General features: G+C 44.0%; 1 long non-coding RNA gene across 1 annotated transcript in view; it reads left to right on the top strand.

The window, feature by feature from the left end:
- The window catches only part of LOC311595091, a 61,777-nt gene extending 46,296 nt beyond the window's left edge, over positions 1–15,481 (top strand). The window contains exon 3 of the long non-coding RNA XR_014778310.1: positions 15,242–15,481. This is a non-coding gene — a long non-coding RNA (uncharacterized lncRNA). The remainder of the gene's footprint in view (positions 1–15,241) is intronic.
- The last annotated feature ends 3,173 nt before the right edge of the window (positions 15,482–18,654 follow it).

Here is an 18,654-nt window from a genome sequence, read left to right as displayed (position 1 = left end):
GGAAAGGCTTTCCAAGACTCACCAATGCAGCCTTGCCACACACCTAGCAGAGAGAGAAAAAGGTTTCTGAAACAGGAGAAACCCCAGGCAGATTGCTCAGTTCTGGGGCATGCTGCCTCCCAGCTGGGGATGAGAGTTAATCTTGAAAATCAATTCAGAGCTTGCTCTTGCCACAGACACTCCCCAGGGCAGGCCACGGCTCTTCTCTTGCTGCTAAATGGCACAATAAGTGGAGAATTGAGCAAGACAAGGCATGGTGTGTGGAGGTCTGGGGGCTGTCATGTGCTGGGCCTGAGGCCACCAACAGAGCACTCGCTGAGGGGCTTGTCTGTGGCACAGGCAGCCTCGGGGGCAGACAGGGCATGGATGGACCAGAATAATTGTGGCCCTTCAGCCCGAGAGCAAGAGCAATCAGTTCCCTCAGGCAGCCTGGCTTTGTCCCTGACAGCTTAGGCATCTGCTCCTTCAGTTTTGTAGTAACGCTGTCTTCTGTAAGCTGATTTCTTTCTGGGATCTCTTCCGGAGAAGGCAAGGCCTACATTGAGAGATGACTCCATGAGGAACTTAGGCCTCTATTGTGTCACTGTGAGTCTTCAGTACCTCAGATTCATGTTTCTCAAGGCTTCAGTTATACCATCCTGCTCTAAGATGAGTGCAATATCCTGGATGGTGCTAGAATCTTCTCCTAGATTCTAGAAAGTAGGCACAAAGCTTTGACATACCCCAATAGGACAAGGTGCAATGTTCCCCTCTCACATGATGGCCTTCATCTTAAAGCAGGTCGCCGGTAAGGCCAGAGTGGGGAAGGCAGGCAGAGCAGGAATGACCTCTGCCATTCTTATAGGAAAAGTAAGTAATGGATGAAGATTTCAGCATGGATTGAAGTATTAGGCAAGTTGAAATGCTGCCTTTGTTTTCTTATTACTCTTACCCATTAATAGATGGCAGTGTATCTCCTAGCCTTTGTACCCTATTATAGTTTTTTGGCTAACATCTGCCTAACTACCTCCATGGGAGTAATTACAGTAATACTGCTGTGGCTATCTGAGACCCATCAGATGTCATAAGGATAACGAATGAGCAAGTACATTGTATGCAACAGCTCAGGGTAGGGAAATAGAATATTGATATTTTTCACATCCCTGCCACTGCAATTGTTTTATCAGGCCTAGAAGGAAGGCTGGGATTGGCCCTTCTTCTGCCGCCTGCATTCTCAGTTTTATCATCTGACAAATGAGCATGCAGGAGTTGTGTGGTTGGACTCACTGTGGACATTTTGCAGATAAGTAAGGTGAGGTTTGGGAGGTGGGTCGGGTGGGATTTCTGTTCTTTCAAATGGGCTCATATAGACCCAGTATGGCAGTTCATCATCTGGGGTCCTGTCACTCAGCTTGCTTTGTGCATGACCTCATGCTCTCAGACTCATGTTGTAGAGAGCCCTGTCTACACATCAGTTTACAGTCAAGATGCATTTGCACACCTCACCATCTCCAGCTGGTCCTCTAAAGCAAGAAGAGTTTTCTTCCCATCTGAGCCCAGGCAACAGGGCTGTGTGATGACTGCTCCTAATGGTAGTTGGAGCTGAGAGAGTGTCTTCTCACTTGGGTTGGGTGGCAGGTGTGGCCATTAGGACCTTGGTGCCATAACTCTTCAAGGCTAGTTTGTCAGGGATCTGAGCCATCACAGAAGGAAGCTATCCAGGCCTCCCTTATAAGAATCATGAGTGCCAGATGGGGTGGCACACTGCCTTAATCCCAGCACGTTAGGGGCAGAGACAGGAGCATCTCTCTTTTTATTTTATTTTATTATTTATTTATTTATTATGTATACATTGCTCTGCCTACTTATACCCCTGAAGGCCAGAAGAGGGCATCAGATCACATTATAGATGGTTGTGAGCCATCATGTGGTTGCTGGGAATTTAACTCAGGACCTCTGGAAGAACAGTCAGTGCTCTTAACCCCTGAGCCATCTCTCCAGCCCCAACAGGAACATCTCTTGAGTTCAGAAGCACCTGGTCTACAGAGTGAGTTCCAGTACAGCCAGAGCTACACAGAGAAACCCTGCCTTGAAAAAAAAAAAACACACAGAATCATGAATGCAGGGAGGTCTGACCATTGAGTGCCTCTGAGATGGGAAATGAGGACTTTAAGAATAAATAAAATGGGCAGGCATGGTGGTGCACACCTTTAATCCCAGCACTTGGGAGGCAGAGGCAGGTGGATTGCTGTGAGTTCGAGTCCAGCCTGGTCTACCAAGTGAGTCCAGGATAGCCAAGGCTACACAGAGAGACCCTGTCTCAAAATAAATGAATAAAAAAGAAAGAAAGAAAGAATGAATGAATGAATGAACAAAATTTCTGGAGACAAGCTGCCTATGGGTGAATCCTGGTTCTGCCATTTCTAAAATGTGTGGGCTTAGAGAATTCTAAGCTTCGGTTATCATATCTGAAAAGTGAATGTTCATCATTAACTCAAGCAGTGTGTGATGCTCAGGGCGTGCTGCATAGAGAGCACACAGGGGTAAATGCGGCAGAAGAAGACTTGGAGGATCACAGCAATTCAAGGTGGGGTCAGTATGCTAGTGGGGGAAGCAGGCAGTTTGTGACTGTGTAGGAGAAGATAAGACAAGTGATGAAAACTATAACAAAAAGAGGGCACAGCGTATGCCTAAGAGAGCGGCTTGAGGGGTGCATTGGGGTGACTTCTCTGAAAAAGAGGCACCTGAACAAGATTGAATGACAAGGCTGAGCCAGCTGTGCTACCATCTGGAGCTAAGCTGTGAGCAAGTGAAGAGAACGTTCCAGACAACGACCACAAAGCTTTTGGTGTGAAAGAATGTAACCTCCCTAATGCCAGAACATTTGAGAACAGAACTGCCCCCCAAGCATCCTTGGGACAGCTTGGGCAAACCCTTAACATCAAGGAACAAGTCAGATGATCTTAAGGAATAAAGAGGAAGGTGTCCCAGCATGGCAAAGATGGCACAAGCAGGGGGTGGGGGGAAGTGGAGGACAAGGCACAGGCCAGAGCTGGTGGCTCTCAAGGTCATGGTTCATTACAGAGTGGTAGAAAGGTTGGAAGGGCTGAAGACACAAAGATGACAATCTGACCCGGTTTTCACTCTTTTCTGTTTCTTTGTTTTCTTTTGTTTTTTGTTTTTTTTGTTTTTTTGAAGGTTTCTTTGCTTGCCTGTTTTTGTTTTTGAGATGAAGTCTCATACTTGTAAGCCAGGCTGAAATAAAAACTCAGCATGTAGTCCCAGGCTGTCCTTAAATTTACAAAATGACGCGTGACTCTCTCTGGGGCCGGGGTGTGTGTGTGTGTGTGGAATGGCTCAGTAGGTAAGGCACTGCTTTACAAGCATGAGGACCTTAGTTCAAATCCCAATAAGCCACACTAAAGCCAGGTGTGATAGCATGTGTCCAATCCCAGTGCTCCTATGCCAGAATGGAAGGCAGAGACAGATAGCCTCCCGTAGCAAGTTTGGTTTAAGCAGAAATATACAAAAAAGAGACGGTGCTAAATGAGGTAGGAGGCTGAAGACAGACACCCAAGAATGTTCTTTGACCTCCAAAGGCATGTCACTGTATGAAACTGCATAACACACACACACACACACACACACACACACACACACACACACATCATACACACATACAAACAATACATAAAGATCAAATTTTAAAAAAAACAATCTCTTTGGACATTGGACGTTGGTTTGGAAATGTTTGAGGTGCTGGTGTATATACTGTGCATATGGATTGTCCCTCATGTTCTTTGGCCATCAGATAGTGCCACCGTTTGGGGAAATTTGTGGTTTCTTTGAAAGCCTCAATTTGTGAGGTGAGGCCCAGGTAGAAGAAGTGAGTTTCCGAGGTGAAGACCTTGAGGCTTATAGCTTGACCCTACTTCCGGTCTGCTGAGACATGAGCCAGTTGACATGTAATCTTGCTGCCACAGATGGGAGGCACTCATGTCACCAAAGAGTCACCACCATTGTGACTCTCCTACCACGAAGGCCTTAGATGGCTGTGTAGCTGTCTGTGGTTACCTGGGCAACCAATTATGGTGCTTAGAGAAGAGGTCAGAGATGGGTTGTATTTTGTGGGTGAAGCTGGCAGACTGTGAAGAGGATGTGTGAAAGCAAGAACTTGGGCATGGCACTCAGCTTTGGAAATGACCTCATAGTCATCTGATGAGGACTGACCTAGATAATGGGTGAAAAGCACTTAGCTTGGTGCCAGAAACTTCTTGAAGGATCAGAGCATTCTTGTTATTTCACTCCTGGTGCTGGCTCTCTGAGAAGCACTCGTTTGAACCTTAGGTGAAAGTTTTCTTGCCCTCAGTTTTCCCAGGCATGCCACGCGGCAAGCCAGAGCATCTTCCAACCATTTGATAAGTATTGATTCGACATTTACAGTGAGCCAGGCACCATTCTGAGGACCAGTGACACAGAGTAAAAGAGACCAAGTCGTGCCTGCCCTCACAGGACTTTCAGATGAGTGAAGACTACTGAACAGGAAGTTCTGGGGAGAGTGAGGAGGGAGCCGATGGCTAGAGACCCTTGTTGGAGGTTTATCTTGCGGAAAGGAAGGCTTCCTGTATGAAGGGATGCCACAAGATAAGTGAGAACCTGGCAAGATGGAGGATGAGGATGCCCATGGCGGGGCGACTGAGAGGAGATGAGGGATGAGTGAAATGACTGTATTGCTTGAGACGTGAAGGAATGTGTGTTTTCCAGTGCCAAAATTCCCAAAGGCAGAACTGCCCAAACATCTTATCTCATGCTTGGGAGACCATGAAAAGAGAAGGTGCCAGGACCCATCAAATGTAAGTGGGCGTTTTCTAAGGACCCGAGGGTTTTGTTTGTATTCTTTGAAAGGTTAGCAACCAAGAATAAGTGGCTTGCGGGGCCTTGGAGGAGAAAATGTTCTCTAGGCATGTGCTAACTCGTTGGCTAAGATGACCATGTATGCCAAGGGTGATGGTGGAGTATTTTGTTTTTCCGTTCTGGGGATCAAATCCAGTGAGTTGCATCCTCAGCCTTTGGGGGTTTGTGGTTGGTTTTTCCTTTGTTTTTATTTTTTGAGATAATGTCTCATGTAGATGCTTTAAACTCCTGATAATGTCTGGCTTTAAACTCCTTACATAGCTAAATATGATAAATTTTTGGTCCTTCTACCTCCACTTGCCAAAAGCTGGGATTACAGGCTGGACCATCACACCAGCCAGTCTCCCCACAAGCCTGTTGTTGTTGCTTTTGAGATCGGATCTTGTAACGCAGCCCAGGCTCGCCTTGATTTGAAATCCTCCTACCTCAGCCTTCTAAGCAGTGACATTACAGGTCCACATCATCCTACTAGGCTCGGCTGCCTCTCAAACATCAGGCTACACCCCAGCACCAGGAGCAACTCGAGAGAATGTGCAATTTCTGGACCTGCTCTAGGTCTATTTTACATGTCCCTTTCTATCTATCTGTTCCTGGTAGGCAGTCAGGATCGGTGCCGCGAAACGGTGGTAAGGTGCTGTCATGGTTAAGCAGCACAGCAGCAGCGCTCTCTGAAGGATTGCTAAAAAGCGTGGCGATGCCATCAGTCTGTCTTCCTACTGGCAAAAGATTCTGAATTGTGCTCGAAGGTCTCCTGCTGGGTCCTTGTGGAGAACAGGCGTGGGAAAAGTCTTAACTATGCTACAATGCCCTTTGCCGCTGAGCTCTCCCCCCCTACCCCCCCCCCCACCCCCAAGAAATAGTGGCCATAAAACCATTGCTGCACTTGCTGCAGAATTACTTCAGAAGCTGGTGCAGGGCTCAACATCTGTTTGCTCTAGAATTTGTTCCCAGATGGGTATGTTCTTCCAGGCAGTGTGAAATAAGTAATTCAACACACTTACTGCCTTGGCTGCCGGGCCGTTCGGAGAGGGATGTGAAGCCCATCAGCAGACGCTCCTTTCTGTTGTACTTCTGCCCCTAATGTGTTTATCAAATGTATACGGGGACCCGACGATGAAGGACCATGGCCACCCTGCTGTTGTTGTGCTGGTGGCAAATACTCAGAAACCAAACCGCCGAACACTTACATACAACTTAGCTGAAGGAGAGAAGCTTGTTTTTCAGCTTTCTGTTCTGAAAGGGCAGGGGATGTTCCTATCTTGAGTCCGTTTGTCCCACAGAAGCTCCCTCAACACAATAATACTCCGCAGGATGTAACGCATTCTCTCTTTGGATTGCTGCTACAGTTGTCTCTGGAAGTCCTGATCCAAAGAGGGAAACTGAGGCCAGGCGGTGTCAGCAAATGGCAGAGTGCTGCGGACTCCATGGCAGAGGCCTGGGTGCCTAGCTTTTGGTGACAAGCCCCACATTCTTTCTGGATTTTTAAGGGGTCGTGCCAGCCTTTGCTATGACCTTGTAAAAGTGGTTTATTCCCTGTCTTTGTGGACTTCATCAGATCCTCTTCTGCTGGGCCCCCGTGTTCGTCCTCAGAAAACCAGTCCTGCCAACTCTGTTTGAATAACCTATAATGCTATAGTCAAATTTAGAGCCCAGGATTGTACTTACCTGCTGCCTGTATCCTGGCCTTCCTCCTCTCAGTGCCCCCCTTTCACCGATGTCTTATTCTAACTCTATGCTAAATATTCACATCAAATTCCACAGAGATGCCTGTTTTCAGAAGCCTTGAGGACCATCGTCCCTGGAGGAGGTGGAAGAGCTGCTGTCCTTGGTGGGGCCCAAGAATCTTCGGGAAACTCTTATCTACTGGGCTCTCAGCGGAAAGATCCCCTGCTTTCTTTCTCAGGATAAGTGTTTGCGCTTTGCCTGTGCGTCCTCTCATGCTCTGTGAGCAGCTTAAGCAGGCTCATGCTGGACACATTTCCATGAAACACAAAGTGATATTGATATTTTGCCCTCAGAAGAAAATATTTTTGGCATCAATTCAGGGAAGCAGAGACCCACTTCAGAAGGGAAAAAAAAAAATACCAGACATGCCCCACCCCACTCCTAGAGTGCTCCTCTGCCTGGTGCACCACCCTTTCTGTTCCAATTACGCCATCCATAAATGTCTCCATTTTCAAAATGATGCTCCCATTATGGGCTATTTATATAGGATAGACTAAAAGAGTCCATAATGCTCACCCATAAGGCAAGTAGCCTCTAGATTTCGACTGTTCTCTAGTCTCTAGAGCTGCCACCTGTTTCTTGGATGAGAGCAGATATGCTGGCCACTGCTAATAGACGATGCTTCCTACGTGCTTTTAGACTCTTAGGCACTTCCTAGGACACTGCCGATCTATCTTCAGGAAGGTCACCATTTCTCATGAGTTTTGACATACCAGGAGAGCCTCTCTCTCTCTCTCTCTCTCTCTCTCTCTCTCTCTCTCTCTCTCTCTATCTCTATCTCTATCTCTATCTCTATCTCTCTCTCCCTCCCTCCCTCCCTCCCTCCCTCCCTCCCTCTCCCTCCCTCCCTCATGTGTGTGCAAGTATATGTGTCAACACTGATGAGGACATCAGAGTTGCCCTTCCTCCTCAAGTACCGTCTTTTGTGTTTTATTTTGTTTTTTGTGTTTGGTTTTTTTGTTTTTTGTTTTTTGTTTTTGTTTTTTTTTGTTTTTGTTTTTTTTGTGACACGGGGCCTCTCACTAGGACCCAGCACTAGCTAATTAGGCTAATCTAGCTGGTGAGCGCTTACTGACTGAGATGCATGCACACACACACACACACACACACACACACACACACACACACAGAGAGAGAGAGAGAGAGAGAGAGAGAGAGAGAGAGAGAGAGAGATTATCTGAACCTTAGTGCTTTCTACTTTAGTCAGTTCTCATTGGCTCTTCTCACCTAAATAAGTAAGCAGGGGTGCCATCTTTCCTCTGACTGCTTTCATTCTTGTCTCTTATTTCCTTGGTTCATGCTGGCTTTCTTTTTACAAGAATAAAATTGAAGCCAGTGGTGGTGCACGCCTTTAATGCCAGCACTTGGGAGGCAGAGGCAGGCGGACTTCTGTGAGTTCAAGGCCAGCCTGGTCTACAAAGCCAGTCCAGGACAGCCAAAGCTACCCAGAGAAACCTTGTCTCAAAAAACAAAACAAAACAAAAACCCAAGCCCAACAAACAAACAAACAAACAAACAAACAAACAACAACAAAACCCCAAGAATACAATTGAAATGGCCCCAGCACACACACACACACACACACACACACACACACACACACACACACACACACACACACACACTTTCCTTTCTCCCTTCACCCCTAGCAACAACCCACATACCTGTTCTCCATTTCTAGAACTGTGTCACTTCAAGACTTATATAAATACAATCAAAGAATGGGTAACTTTTCAAGTTAGCTCTTTTCATGAAAGAGAATTCTTTGTAGAGTCGATCACTCTGCAGCCAGTGCCAGTAGGCCCTCCCTTTCACAGCTCAGTTATATCCCCCAAGGTATGAACGTAGCACAACTTTGTAGCCATCCATCCACGCAAGGGTGTGAATGTTGTTTCTGCTCTTTGGTTGCTATGGCTCCACTGGCTTTGTCATCACTTCTGTTGCTGTGAGAAAACACCATGGCCAAAAGTAACTTGGGTCCCGGTAATAATCCATGGTGAAGGGAACTCAGGGCAGAAACTCAAGGCAGGAACTGAAACAGAGACAGACCATAGAAGAATTTTGCTTACTGGCTTGCTCTCTCCTCATGGCTTGCTTTCTCATATAGCCAGGTACCAGCCCAGAGGTGGGACCACCCAGAGTGAGCTGAGCTTTCCTCCTTCAGCCACTAGTTAAGAAAATGCCCTACAGGTTTGCTCATAGGCCTATCTGGTGGGTACATTTTCTCAATTGAACTTTTCTCTTAAGTGACTCTAGCTTTGTGTCATGTTGATAAAAAACCTAACCAAGACATGGACAGAGAGATCTCTGTATCAGTCTTCATTTCTCTGGGCTAAATGCCTAGGAGTACAGCTTCTGGGTCATATGGTATTTTATGTTTCCTTTTTTTTTTTTTTTAAAGTGCCAAAGTCATTGCAGTGGCTTGCCAGCTTACATTTCAACCAACAATATGTACTTCTCGCCTCCTTGCTAGCATTTGGTCTTGTCTGTTTTTCACCGTAGCTGTCCCGATAGGTGTGTGGTGGCTCCTCGCTACAGCTCTAATTTGTATTTCTCTAACAGCTAATGATGTTGAGCACCCGTCATGTGCATATTTTCCATCTGTGAACCCACTGCGCTGAAATGCCTTTCCATGGTTCTTGCCAAGTTTATAATTGGATCAGATGTGGGTTTTTTGTCTTTACTGTTGAGTTTTGAATATTCTAGGCAGTTCTTTGTCAGGTATGTGATTTCACGCAACTTTTTTCTTTCTTTTGCTGTGTCTTAGATTTCTGTCCTTGGAATTTTTCACAGAGTCAAAGTTCTCAGCTCTCTAATGTTCGTCTCATTTTCCATTCCTCCATAAAGTGTCCTTTGAGTTTCACACCCCCAAATGTGCTACTTAACCCCAGATGCCCAAGATTTTCTCTCATTTTTCCCCCTTGAAGGTTTTGTGGTTTTACATTTTATACTTAAACTTGTGTCGATTTTGTTTTAATTGCAATATAATGTATGAATTTTACATTTTATTTTATTTTGGGTCTCTGGATATCCAATGACTTTAGCAACATTTATTGAAAAACCTAGCTGGACATGTTGGTGCTTACTTTTAATCCTAACAGAGACGGAGGCAGGTGCATCTACACTTGAAGCCAGCCTACATATTAAGTTATAGGTGAGTCAGAGATACATAGTGAGACCCTGTCTAAGGGGGAAAAATCTTGCCTTACGTTTTTACCAAAAATCTGTTGGACATACATATGTTTGCATGACTATGTATAGGCTCTGTCTTATTGGTCTTGGCGTCCATGCTTGCCCTTAACCACCACAGTCTTGACTGCCATGATAGTCTGATGAGTTTTGATTAGATGTTAATAGATTCCTTCCATGTGCCTTTTATTTTAGAGACCTTTTAACTCTTCTAGGTCTTTTAAGCTTTTAAAAAAATATATATATACATTGGAGAGTTTTCTATGTCTATAAACAATCTTAATGGGGTTTTAATAAGGATTGTGTTAAGACAGTGTACTGATCTGGTGCATGAATTCTTAACTATGCTGAACCTTCTAAGGCATGAACTCAGCGTGTCTCCTCATTTATTTATATCCTTTTTAATATTTGTCACCAATGTGTATTTTTAGTCACAAGTCCTGCATATGTTCTGTTGGATTTACCTAAATATTTTTAGTAACTTTAAAGATATTGCATTGTGAAGTTTAATGTTTATGGGTTCACAATTAATGTCTAGAAATTCAGGTAAAGGGCTGGCTGAATGACTCATGGGTAGAGGTGATTGCCCCCAGCCTGGTCGCTGGAGATCAGTCCCAGGCCCAGTTAGTAGAAGGGAGAAGCAAGTCTGGTCTCCACATGCAAACAAATTGACATAATAAAAGATAGGCAAATAAAGCAGTTATCTGAATGCCTCCTCCCTTTTTTAAGATGAGCAAGGTAGAGCTCTTAGGAGGCTGAAGCAGGTGGGTTGCTGAGTTCAAAGCCAGCCTGGTCTACACAGCTGAATCCCAGGCCACCTAGGGCTACACACACACACACACACACACACACACACTTTAAAAAGAGCTCTGGAGAAATGACTCAGTGGTTAAGAGCACTCACTGCTCTTGCAGAGGACCTGGATTCAGCTCCCAGCAACCACATGGTGGCTCACAACTGTCTGGAAGTCCAGTTCAAAGGGACGTCACACCATCTTCTGATCTCCCCAGGCACTAGGCATATGTATGGTGCACTTAAGAACACACAAGAAAACACTCATAAAATATAGATAAGTAACTAAAAATAAGTCTTCAAGATAAATAAACGCTGACGATTTGACATGTGTTAGTGCTAGGATTCAGGAAGACAAGTTTATTGAGGTTTTTCTACACGAACAATCACGTTATCTACAAATGTGGACAGTTTCACTCTTCCAGCTGCTCTAAATTTTATTTCCATGTCTTAACTTGCTCCATCCATCCTACTGCACTGTATTGAGTAAAAGGAAAGTCTATGGCTTGCTTCTAGTCATGGGGTGAAATTATTCACCTTTCAACATGCAGTCTAATGTTAAGCAGTTTGTGTTAGGCTGTTTACCAATTTCAAGAAATCCCATTCATACCGAGTTTGCTGAGCACTTTCTTTTTTGTTGTTGTTTCGGTTATTTGTACATGACTTTCATACATTGGAACATTTACATGGTCTAACTGTGTATGCAAAACTATTCATGACACCTCCACATTGTTGTTTCAGTTATTATAATGTTTAGTCCTGGTGTTGACAACTCACCTTTTTAATTACCAGAAGTTTGTCAATTTTATCATTCTTTTCATGGGAGCATTTTGGTACATCGCTTATTTGTTACTTTTTTAAAATTTATAATTGTGTGGTTCCTATTTTCTCAGTTTCTTTCCTTCTGCTTTTGAAAAAGGATTTATTTTATTATTTTAATTATGTGTTTGGGGGTGGTATGCACACGAATCCTAGTGTCCAAGGAGACTAGAGGCACTGGATCTCCAGGAGCTGGAGTTGTAGGCAGCTGTGAGCTGCCTCGTATAGGTACTAGGAAGGAAACTTAGGTCCAGGAAGAGTAGCATGCTCTCCTAACAGCTATACCACCTTCCCAGCTCCTGCTCTGACTTTATTTTGTTTTTCTTTTTCTTAAGGGAGGAGTTTAGATGGCTGTGCCACCTTGCATCAATCCTCCTTCCTAGTTGGTAGTGTTATACAGCTCTCTCCGAGGGCAGCTCTTGTCATATCCTGTATATTTTGGAATATTGTAATTTTTATTTTTGTTTTTACTTACTTCGATTAATTTTTCTCCATAGACATACTCAACCTGTGAATAACTTAGAAATGTGTTCTTTAGTTTCATGTGTTTGGAGTTTTTACTATTGTCTTTCAATTAATAATTTGTCGTTTGATTCCATTGTGGGTTAGGGAACACAGTCCACATCATTTCAATCATTCTCAATTTGTCTAGGTTATTTTGTAGCCCAGAATGTGGTCTGTTTTGAAATACATTACATGGGCCATTGAAACTAGTATATACTGTTTTTTAGTAAATTCTGCTGGCTAATGGTTGGTGTGTGTGTGTGCTGTGAAGTTGGTTTGGAGTTTTTTTGGTTTGGTTATTATTATTTAACTTAGTGGTTTCTGTGTAATTATTCTATTGCTATTGAAAGAAAGTCTTTGAAGTTGTAAAAATAATTGTGTCTTGATGTGTCTAGTTCTCCTCTCAGTCTTGCCTGTGTTAATTCACATATTTTAAAGGCTGTGTTCTCTCCCGCTCCCTCTCCCCACCTCTCCTCTCTAGTCTTTATTATTTGAGTTTTGTTGGTTTGTTTGTTTGTTTCTATCCATGAACTTAGGGCTGTGGTCTTTTGGCAAATTGACTGTTTTATCATTAAGTAGAGTCCTGTTCTGTCTCTGCTGGTTTTCTTTGTTCCAAAATCAACTTTAATACTAATACACCAACTCCTGCTTTCTTTGGATTAATATTTCTCCCCTTTTACTTTCAACTGTTATAACCGAGATGAGTTTCCTTGGGGTAGTCTGGGTTGTGTTATTTAATCAAGCCTGACCGTTTCTGCATTTTAACTGCTAACCGTAGACTGTTTACAGTCATCATAGCTGCTGACATGTACAGGATGTGTGTGGACTTTATCTTCCGGCTTCCATTCCTTTGTCATAGAACTCTCATGCACGTGAGCTCACAGCGATGGTGATTGTATGCACGAGGCCCGCCCAGCTTCAGACAGACGAAACCTCTTCACTGAGAAGGGGAAGTGGATACAAAATCCTATCAGTAACCAAGAAGCGATTTGCAGCTGATACCTGATGGGGAAGGGCATGTGGCTTTTCTCCAGTGGAGTGTCACTGGTATGCCAACCACACCCATGGCAATACCAAGCAAGAGTAGTCAACCCACTGGCCAATACCAAATAGACGTTAGAGATTTTGTGTAGTTTTTGTTTTGTTTTGTTTGTCTTACTAGGCTTTTTTTTTTTTTTAAAGTTTGTTTTGGTTTTTGGTTTTTGTATTTTGGTTTTTTGATAACAAGACAGTGAGAGAGCTTGAGGTATGGAGAATCTGGGAGGAGTTGGGAGCTGGGAAAGAATGGTGTCGCAAGCCTGTAATCCCAGCACTCAAGAGGCGGAGGCAGGAGGATAGCTGTGAGGTTAAGGCCAGCCTGGTCTACAAAGCGAGTCCAGGGCAGGGTTACACAGAGAAACTTTAATAAAAAAATTTTTAATTTTAAAAAAGATTTTGTTTTTCTATATTCTTTTTATTGACTTCCATGAAGTTACTTGAACATTTATTTGGCCTCAATTTAAAAACTATAATTCTTGGAGTGGAAGTCTATGCTTTTGCCAGTGTGTGGTGTTGGAGGTGGTCTGTGAGGATGGAAGTGGTGAGTGGGAGATTGGATGTGATGTGTGAGGTTGGAGGTGGTAAGTGTGAGGTAGGAGATGAAGTGTGGGGTTGGAGGTGCATAGCCTTTCCCTGTGGGGTAGTCTGGAGCACAGTGATTGTCATCTACGAGTTCTTGTAGGCTCCCCCTTTCCTGGTTCTTTGGCTTTGGCTGGCTCTTCAGTGTGTGTCTGGATTGACAGTTTCTTCAGCTCCAAATCTGGCATACAAGAAGCTAAAGGAAATCCCAGGGAATATGCCACGTGTCATCCCTCAGAGTCTGCAGGTTGTTTGTTTTTTTGTTTTGTTTTGTTTTGTTTTGTTTTCTGAGACAGGGTTTCTCTGTGTAGCCTTGACTGTCCTGGACTCAGTTTGTAGACCAGGCTGGCCTCGAACTCACAGCGATCCGCCTGCCTCTGCCTCCCAAGTGCTGGGATTAAAGGCGTGTGCCACCATGCCCGGCCTGGTCTGCAGGTTCTTGACTGGAGTGTTTTCATCTCTTTCAGAATGTTCTTACATTTATTAATATGTAAATTCTAGAGTGGTTTTTTTTTTTACTTGAAACTATTAGGAAGAAGTTGGGGTCACCAGTCATCATTTTAGAAGCAGATGTCTCCACTTAGCTGTTTTTTTAAAGTTGTGATACCCTGTTTTAAAATATAGAACTAAAAATACGGATAAAAGACTGCCCCAGTGGCATCTAGGGAAATTATTCTGGAAGTCTCCCCTCTTTTTTGCCTATCCCTTAATTCCAAGAGTTCCCACAGAGCTTTAAAAACTTCCCAGCCTTTTCAGCATTCAGCTTGAGAAGCACACCTCAGAACCTCTCTACACTCCTTCAAAGAGAGAGGCAGGCAGGGAACAAAGGTGCTATGCATGGCCTGTATTCCTCTCTCTTCACTAGACCCAGTCCTCCCCAAAGATGAGGGCTTGTTCTCCCACACCTCAGTCCCTGACTCTGTTCCCAACATAGCAAGGCCTATTGTGTGTGCTGAATGGACACATGACATTGAAGGCATTTTCAGGCTCTAGGGGATACTGTTTGTGTCTAAAGGAAACCCATGGGTGTTGTCTTGGCAGGAGTTAGTAAAATCTGCGTGGTTGGGCCATTCTGTTTAATGAAATAATACTGCCATTCAAGCAAATGTGTGTGGATTACTAATTCTCTGGTAATGACTAAATATTCAGATAACTGTATGGCATGTGAGTTTGGGAATGATCCTCCCATAGTTTGAATTGTCAGTGTGTTCTCAGTGCCCACCATGCTGGTGGATCCCCAGAGAGGTGCTGCTAAGGGGACAATTAAGATGAAGAATTCAGAACAGTGGCTTAGATCATTGGGGTGTGCCTTTGAAATGGGGTTTGGGCTCCCACCCCATTTCTCTCTTTTGTTGGTCAGCCATATGGAAAACTGTTTGGCTCTACCACAGCCCTCTAGCCATTGCTACCTGGCATCCTCACCATACACCCCAAAGGAACAGGACCAGCTAGGCATGGACTGGACCCTCCAAACCTGTGAGCCAAAACATATCACCTCTCTTCATAGATTGATTTCTCTGGGCATTTCATTGCAGCAATGGAAAACAGGCAAGCAGGTCCTCTCCAACATTTTATCTATCCTTGGTGAAGATACAGGGAGATTTTTTTCTCATTTGCAAGAGTACTAGGCCTAGAGTTGAGTTATAAACCATGTACAAGGTGGTTCTTGGTACTAAGTGTTTTCTTTAAAAACCTTTCTCAGGGCCAGAGTCATTAAGATAGTGGCCAAGAAAACAAGACCCAAGGTTCAGCTCCTGGATAAAGAGAAAATACCTGATGGGAAAATTTCAGATTCATGGCTCAGTAGATAAGATCACTGGCTGCTCTTCCGGAGGGGTCCTGAGTTTAATTCCCAGCCAACTCACAACCATCTAAAGCTGCAGTTCCATGGAATCTAATATACGTCTTCTGCTGTGGAGATGAAACACCCATATACAAAATAAATGAGTAATTAAAAAGACGTTTTTGGATTAAAAATTATCTTGGAAAACTGTCTCATTATACAGATTTTTAAAAAAAACTTTAAAAAAATTCCCTTCCCTGGGTTAAAAGAAGCTCGTCCTGGTATGATGGGAACATATCTGAGAATTTCCATTTACTTCAGATTTTGTAAAAAGCCAGTTAATGATCTAGTTCTTGACAATTTTTGAAAGGCTTTACTTCTGTGCTTAAAATGAGAATATCAGGGATTTAAGTGCACCAGAAAATAAAGGTGACGTAGAGGATGTGCCCAGGATACATACATGGATGACTCTATACTGGTAAGTGTAAGAAAGGAACTACAGAGTATGAATGTACGGGGTGCTTTACATAATGCTCTTATTTCTTCCTCAAGGTGAGAGTCTATAAAGATACTGGTTTCAAAGCTGGATGCAAAAACGCCTCCCATTCCTACGTTGCCTACCTGGTACTTCATATACTGGGGTCTCTAGTTCTTCCTCTTGAGTGTGGGTGGGCTTGCAAATACAACTGAAGTAGCTTGCCGATTTTCAAGAGTAGGTTACAGAAGTCAATATGGCTTCCCTATGGCTTTCTTCCAACAGACATGCTTAGGAATCAGCTGCCGTGCTAGGAGGAAGTTCAAGGGGCCACGTGGAGACGTCCCATATAGGTGTCCTAGGCAAGGTGTGAGCTGACACTTCCCAGACTTCCCAGACCAAGACTTTCAAGTATTCCAGCTCTTGGTAATGGAGTCAACCCTGACTTTTGTCATCTAGGCAAAGATGTATACATTATAGGAGTACAGTTTAATGTTACTGTGCTCTTTCCAAAACCACAGAGTCCATGAACTGAAAACAACAGCTATATTTTCACACTACAAGAGTTGGATGGTTTCCTAGAAAGAATAATACTGAAACATCCTCTAGTGTAGATATCATCTTCTTTATATAAATATCCATTAGGAGCTGGAGAGGTGGCTCAGTGGCTAAGAGCCCTGGCTGTTCTTCCAGAGGACCTGGGTTCAATTCCCAGAATCCACATGGCAGCTCACAACAGGCTGTAACTCCAACTCCAGGAGATCCAACCCCACCCCTACACACAGACATACATGCAGAAAAAACACCAATTCACTTGAAATAAACAAGTCATTAAACATAAATTAGGATTTTTTTTTTTGGCTTCAAGCAATAAGACATCTGACCAGAAGTGATCTGATCACCTTTAGTTTTTCTCATGTAGCAAGCAATCTGCAGGCAGCCAGTTCTAGCAGCTTAGTGATGTCAGACTCAACGTTTATCTGCTTTTAGGTCCTCTTCTCAAGGCGGCTACACAGTTCTGTGTATCACGTGTTCTCAGGGAACCATGCAAAAGCCTGAAAAGAGACAGAAACTTAGCTGTTGTTACTTTGCTAATGGTTGTTTGAGAAAGGGTGTCTCATGTCCAGGTGGAGTAAGCCTTAGAAACTGGTCTTGAACTGTGATCTCCTACCCTCCAATTCTGAAGTTCCTGTGTTCCAGGCCTGCACCTCCTAGACAATTTTCTTGTAAACTAAACTTAGGGCTACATAGAACCTGCTTGGAAGCAGACATCACTTTCTTGAAACAAAGTTGTCATCCCCCCCAACACACATACACACACACACACACACACACACACACACACACACACACACACACACACACACACGGTGTCCAGCTTGCTTTGACATTTAAAGGGATGACGAGTCCAAGTCCATCCTGATGACAGGAAGAGCCCCAGGTGTGTGCTCTTGGATTTATGCTTGCACGCGCCTCCCTTGTGATCTTTCATGATAAATCCTGCAAGCTTCTCAGATTTCATAGGGCACAGAGCGCCTCGCTTTACTTTAACTGCAGAACTTTAAAACTTTCACAGCTTCCCTATTTAGTCTCTACCACAGGAGATGGCTTTATTGGTAAGGAAAAAAGGAAAAGGAAATGGCTATTGGGTAGACAACCTCCTTTTTCTAATGAAAAAAAAAACACGTGAGACATATAGATTAAGTTGTACAAAGGTGGCATGGCCAGTAAAGGACAGACCTCGGCACTGTCAGTGGGAAGAAGCTGTGCCTCATATCATCAGGCAGTACTATAGGCTAACTGACTAGAGGCTCACCCACCTCGGTCTTACAAGTCTTCCACTGCTTGAAAACTTAAGGAAACTGTTCTGGAAGGATTCAAGAGTCTCACTCGTAGATCCTCAGGTTGAAAGGTCACAGGGTAATGACTGGTTATTTTTCTGGAGGAAACTATACCTCTCACTAGCCTGTGTCCCTTGTGTTGCTGCTTTTCCTTTTGTACCCCTCTCTGACATGACTAGTTGCAAACAACACTCTTCTCTATTGAACCTGATCATGAGTCTTTATACAGCATTTCAGTGAGGGGGTCACAAATAGCCTTCCATAGAAGCAGAATAAGAAGTAAAATCAATTACCCATCTCTATGGGGGCTCTAAGAGGACTGTGTGAAGTAGCCAGTGGCTTACAAGCCATATTTAGGGTTCTCGGGTGACAGCCCCAGACTTCCCTGAGACCCATTGGCCCTCACAAAGCTGATTCACCTCTCACTTGACACATCGCTGGCACAGGTGTTAAGGCTGATGAAAGTAGGAAATCTTGGCACTGTTACTCCACCAGCCTTCAGTGAGGGCAGGAGAGTGGCCAGGGAAATAAATAATACTTAGCTGCGAAAGCCATGAACTCCTTAAGGACAGCTGAATCCGGCAGAGGCACACCTGTGTTTGGAGGCTGATGTTTGCTATATGTCAGCCCTGCCTGTTATCCCTGGAAATGACAGTAACAGGGTCCCAGGGTTGGCATTCAAACCACAGAAGAGGCCTCCGCACGGTAATTGTTAATAAAGAAGTCGCTAGAATCAGAACTCCATTTTTTTCTAGCAAATCCCAGTTATGTGTCTGGTGACACCTGTGCTGTCAGGATGAGATCTGCACTCTCTGGCCTGGTGTGTGAGGCCCGAGGTGATCTTGTGATAGACTGCAGATGGTTCCTGGTTAGAGGTTCAGAGCTAACTCATAAGCTTTCTAGGCCTGCTGTCCCAAATTTCTATTCCCAATTATGAATTCAACAAAACAAAGCAAAAAAACCCACATTCCCTAGAAAGTCTGATGTAAGGAATTGCAGAAAACTGAGGGTCACCA

The sequence above is a fragment of the Acomys minous genome, assembly GCF_964271855.1.
Source record: "Acomys minous genome assembly, chromosome: 1".
In the NCBI taxonomy this organism is placed as follows: domain Eukaryota; kingdom Metazoa; phylum Chordata; class Mammalia; order Rodentia; family Muridae; genus Acomys; species Acomys minous.
Note: the sequence above shows the minus strand (reverse complement) of the source record. Positions and strands in the feature narration are given on the sequence as shown.